This window comes from Ciconia boyciana, chromosome 3, assembly GCF_034638445.1.
Source record: "Ciconia boyciana chromosome 3, ASM3463844v1, whole genome shotgun sequence".
NCBI classification, from domain to species: Eukaryota; Metazoa; Chordata; class Aves; order Ciconiiformes; family Ciconiidae; genus Ciconia; species Ciconia boyciana.
This window is the reverse complement of record NC_132936.1, coordinates 52762805-52768804: the sequence shown is the minus strand read 5'-3', so window position 1 is coordinate 52768804 and position 6000 is coordinate 52762805.

The window sequence follows — 6000 nt, the reverse complement described above, 5'->3', positions numbered from 1 at the left end:
CTCACCCAGCTGGTAGCTGGGAGGCAGGAGGAGGGAGCTGTGGACACTGGGGGAAGGGAAGATTGATGACGGGCAGGGAGCCCGAGCTGTGGGCACTGGGAAAGAACGAAGAATGGGACCTGGATCCAAAGAAGCCAGGGCTTCATTTCCGCCACTTCTTAACAGCACAACTTGATCTTTACCTGGGAATGACTTGAGTCAAAAGCAACACATCAAAATTAAACAGACTGAAGTGATCTCAGCACCCAAAATGGGTTCTTATTGTAACCAGCTCAACAGTCACCATTTAAACAAATTTTCTTTATATGAGTTTATGTTCTTTTCCATAAGCATCGAGTTCATGACATACAGTATTCAGGATTTCACTACTAAGAACAATTTGGTAATCTGATGCTAGTCTACTGCTATTGTTTCTGTTAGCGTTGATATCATAATTATTTCTATTATTTCAAGCATGCTCGCTTCTATAACAAGCATGCTAAAGTTACAGCTCCTTGTGTTTTGTCTTACACCAAAGAATCCATTGCAAGTGATGGACTCAATAGTTATATGATGAAAGTTTTGGTTTGCAATATCATTTTGCAATAATAAAGTAATAACCATAAAATAATGGTTAATACTCAGAGTGTCCAATGTTACCAATTAGATTTGAGATAGTCCTGTTAAGGATGTCTAACTATTATTGTTCCTACTTTATAGACACAAGAACTGAAACACATAGGATGTAGTTTTTCCAATGGTAACAATGCGGTTTGGAACAGACTCTGGGCTAAACATGGCTCCATTAAGCTACTATTGAAGCTCCATTTGATTTAAAGAGTGTATGAATTTCACTCCGTAAAATTTAAGTCTCCTTACTCTAAGATAACAAACAAACAAAAAACCTTTCCATGTTTTCGCTTTCAGACAGTCCTGAAAAGCTCACACACCTGTAGAATCCAAATTCCTACAGTTCCTCAGAAGTTACAGGGTTAGCGGATGAGCCTGTTTTGCCACAGGTTTACCAATGGTAAGAAAACTTCAGTCAGAGGAAGATTTTGGTTCAGCTGTCATGATATCAGACTGTGGCTGTGCAGAATCAAACGCAAGTACTCCAGATTGAGGAAGATAAAAGATGAAAGCTCAAGTTCATGTGACATCTCATCATGCTAAAGGAGACGGCAAACTGTAAAATGACATTTTAGGCTGTTGGTAAGCATTCTGATGGAGTGTAGAGCTGGGTCCAAGGTGACAGGGTAATTTTGGCTTCAGCGGCTTTAGTTTGTTTGCTTTTTCTGACAGCTGGACATACAGAATGTGGAGGAACTTCCCTAATTGCACTGCCTGCTATCTGTCATATGGCGTAGCTCTTGCAGAAGCTGCACGCAAGCTTCACATGACTAAAGAGCTATAGGTTGCCTATGCCTGCATTAGAGGTTGGAAGAAGCAGCACATTTTGTTTGGTTGGTTCACACAACAGGAACTGTTACCAGTTTATTAATCCTTCTGCGATCCATACTGCCTTCTTGCTGACACCAGTAGCTGGGAAAGAGAAAATGAACTGTGACTTCTTCCAGCCCATCCTAACAAGAGGGATTTGGTAGTTTCCAGATACAGAGTAGAAGATGAGAGCCATGGCAAAGCAATTAGCCTAGTAAGATGCATCCCACTTCCTTCTCATTCTTTCCTCAGAGCTTTCCTATGGGTGGTGGGTTGACCCTGGCCAGCAGCTAAACACCCACCCAGCTGCTTGCTTACTCCCCCCGAAATGGGATGGGGGAGAGAATTGAAAGGGCAAAAGTGAGAAAGAAATGCATGGGTCAAGATAAAGACAGTTTCATAAGTCAAAGAAAGAAAAAAAAGAAAGAAAAAGAAACAAGTGATGGAAAGGCTCTCACTCACCACCTCCCACCAGCAGACTGACGCCCAGTCAGTCTGCAAGCAATGGCAACTTTGCAAAAACTGCCCCCCTCCGCTTCCCCCGTTTTATCGCTGAGCGTGATGTTATACGGCGTGCAGTATCTCTTTGGTCAGCTCGTGTCAGCCTACTCACTGCGGGGGCAGAGTGAGAAACAGAGAAGGCCTTGATGCTGTGCAAGCACTGCTCAGCAATAGCTAAAACACTGGTGTGTTATCAGGACTGTTTTGGTCACAGATCTAAAACACAGCACCGTATGGGCTGCTGAAGAATTAACCCCATCCCAACCAGACCCAATACACTATCAGAGGCTAGAGGGAACCAAGGGCACTTTATCCTTCAAAGAAACATTAATACAGCAGTTGAAAGTACTTCAGCTTAGGTGCATTAATTTAATACTTTTGATTGCCTTAATTTTGCTGGCTGTCTATTTGTAAAATTGGAGTGAGGATAACACAGAAGCTAGTGACAAGAAGTCTTGCTCAGCAGCAAGGGCATTCACATTCTGTAGTAAGAGCAGCAAGTGATTGTCTAGAGATGCATCATCCCCATACTTCCCTTATATCAACTCTTGTTTCTGCATTTTCTGTGAGGCCGAAGTCATAGTCACCTTCTCCTTGATACTTTATCCAGCCAGAAGCACTGTAGGGGTTTGACGAAAATTTTTGAAGTCTGGTGGCAAGGGTTTAAAAAGTACTTTCGCTTCAATAGTCGGTACTTAGTCTTTTCTGTATATGGCATTAACAATAGTTATTTGTCTCAGGATAATCTTTTTTTGAGTTGTAGTGGCAAGATCATAGCCTGAAGTATAAAAAGATTTTTGTCAGTTATTTTTTTCAGGCTGACTGCAATTTGGCTGACTGCAAATTCTTTACCAGTTGATGGACATAGCTAGTAAAGCTAACTGACAAGTTTAGTAATACTTTAATCCAAAAGTTTTCCTAAAGATGGGGAAATATTCTGCTTTGCATTACAGATAGAAAACTTGGTCCCAAAAGAAATAAAACCATGCAGGACAATGGAACCCCTGGTTTCTGCTCTCATTAGACCATCTGGCTTTCTTTTAAAATTCAGAGTTGCTCAACTTCTTCAGCATTGTGAGCCAGCAGCCAATGCTGTCATTTCCTATTTGGCTGTAAATACAGTTCTGGAATCTAGATAATTTAGGATTTTGCCACTGAGGCATGGATGGAGTTAGGAAATAATAAAATTAGAGTGGAAATAAGAAAACCAGAACTTCAGTAACATATCGAGGCTCTCAGCATATGAGTTCTTCTTAGGTTTTCCTAAATCTAATTCCACCATAGTTTCACAAAGCTCAAAATCATTCACAGGCAGGAGGGATTCAGCTCTTGGATCGCTCATTTTTTTTTGTTAGTACATCTTCTCAGCTTCTAACAAAATGTGTTGTAGTGAATTCCTGAGCTGGAAGTTTCCTCTGGACCATGGTACGTAATAGCCACAGATGACACAGTATTAATTATGTCTTTTTGGATCAATATATTGTTCATCATTTATCACCCCCTCAATCATTTATTTTCCCAGCTAACAAATCCCAATGTATTTTTTCATAGGATCATAAGACAAGGAGAGGCCCATCTAGCACACAATGAAAGAGTATAAGAAAAGGGCAAGCAGATGGCAATAATCCCTTCCGTATGCAGCCCCAGCTTCCAGTAATCTGAGTCCTGCAGACTTGCTAAGACAGAGGCAGTATTTTGTGTTTAATAGCTGCTAATGTATTTGTATCCCATCATTTTGCCATTTCATATTTCTGAGTTTTGGTTATCCAAGCCTGAATGTTACCGTAGTCCTACATACAGCAGGATTTTGAGTCGGGGTAACTAGAACTGAAAGCAATACGCAAGTGGTGCAGCATAGTTATATGCAGTACTATGTAAGTGTGTTTTATGCTTTGTTTCCTTATCCTTCTAAAAAACTTTACCTTTCTTGTCCTATTAACCACTTCTAAGCACTGAACCTTCGTTCAGAGAACTACTCACAGTGACTTCAAGACTTTTCCTGACTGATACTAACTTGTAGAGTTCATCATCATGTCTGTATGTTTTTACCCCCATGTGCATTACACTGCACTTTGGAACACTGCTTTTCAACTACCACTACTCCATGTAGTGTCATGGAAGCATCTTGCAGTACTTTTCAATCATCAGCTTTAGATCTGAATTATTAGATATGTTTTTCAAATGTCGTCACATAATCATTCATTCCTTCTCCCAGTTCACTTATGAACTGTGAACAGCTCAGCTTTAAGTACGAAACCTTGTGGGATAACCCTTCTGTCACGAAAACTCATGGTGTACTTCTGTGTTTTGGTTTTTGTCTTTTAGTTAGTCTGTGAAATGTCTAGTTAGTCTGTGAAATGAGGCTCCTTCTTATGTCATATAGAATAACAGAGTTATAGAAAAATGGGGCTGGAAAGAAAAACAAGAAATCTAATTTCTAGCTACTCTCCTCATCATGTTAATGGTACCTTACCTACAAAACTTCGGACAGAGGTTTATCTAACCTTTTCTTAAAAATATCTAATGATTTTAATTTTAGTCTAATGATTACACAGTATCTCCATCTCCAGACAATTTCATTATATAACTGTCTTTATCACTCAAGGGATTTCCTATATATAAATCTCATTTAGTACAACTGAAGTTTGTTATTTCTTGTCCTATGTCTCCTATCCAAAGACGATTTATTAAAGCCCTTTTGAACATTTGCTGTTGAAAACACTTGTAATAGGGCATCACAATCTATTTGGCTAGGAGCAACACTAAAGTATAATAGTTCTATATATAGAAATTATATATGTCCTATAGACTTGTCATGAAATACTGTTCTATAGCCATAGCTTGTCTTCAGAATGGATTCTGCCAGTACAGTGGTATAAAACTTATTATATCCAATGGAAAAAGTTGAAAACATAACAGTAGAACTTGATACGGTTCAGGTTATCTGTTTAGCACAGTTCTGTTTCTTCTGTGGGAATGGATTTAACTTCAGAAAGCTATCAGACAGTGCACTTTTGCTGTATTCTTCTTTATATGCTTCAAGGATAATAAAAGAAACGTATTTCCTTTTTCATTACATGCTACTGTCTTTCCCAGTTCATGGAAAAAGATCCGTGGATTCTACAGGGAAGCTCCGAATTATTTTAGCTTCCGAAAACTTTAATGACTGGCAAGGAGATAGAGTAGGTGGAATATGGTGGTGCTGGAACGAGGATGCCAACAATGCAGGTAGACTGAAACCACGTATACCAACAAAGCCAAGGAAACCCAGTTACACTGCCTGTGCAGCTCCAGAGTATGACATTTTGGGCTGCTACACTCAGAATTAGAGTTTATGCTTTCTCCGTAACTATGGGCAACTTCTACGTTTTTAGAATTCAAGGCTTTCTCTAAACCTCTGCTTTGGAGGTATTGGCTGGCCCTCTGAACCAGCTGTCATGCCGATTCTCAAATGTGAACACAATGGCATTAGTTAATAGCATCCTCTGGTTTTTGTTTTTTTTTTCTGACAAGCTGAAGCAAGCCCGCTGTTCTGCATGCTGTACCCCAAATGAAATAAGCTTACACATCTTGCTTCACAATTCACAAGGAGTAAGTGGATATGCTAAGAAAGATATATACGTGGTTACAGTAGTTGATCAGCGATAAGCTTGAGTCGTAGTTGCACGATGGACTGTGGCACACTGTGCAATGCAGAATTATTTCACTTTTACTTTGCTGTCTCCCACTGGTTTTAGTTGCTGAACACTGAATTCCCTTGGTTTTGTCAGGTAACTGTTCAGTCTTGCCAGTCTGTAAAGAGAAGGTAGGGAACAGCTTTTGTGATTTTGTGAGGGGTTTCTTTTTCTCAGGAAAAAAACATGGTGAAAAGCAGTACAGCCTATTTTGAGACCAGGTTCTTGGATTATACTCAAGAAAAGCAGCACAAGGTTTCTATTTTAGTACTACTTGGATTATGATACTATAAAAATGAATTAAAAAAAACAGAGCTAGCCAAATAATTATATCATGAGAGCAGAAGTCAGGACTCCCATCTTCCGTTCCTAGCATACTCTCTAGATTTACTGTAAAATCTTGACA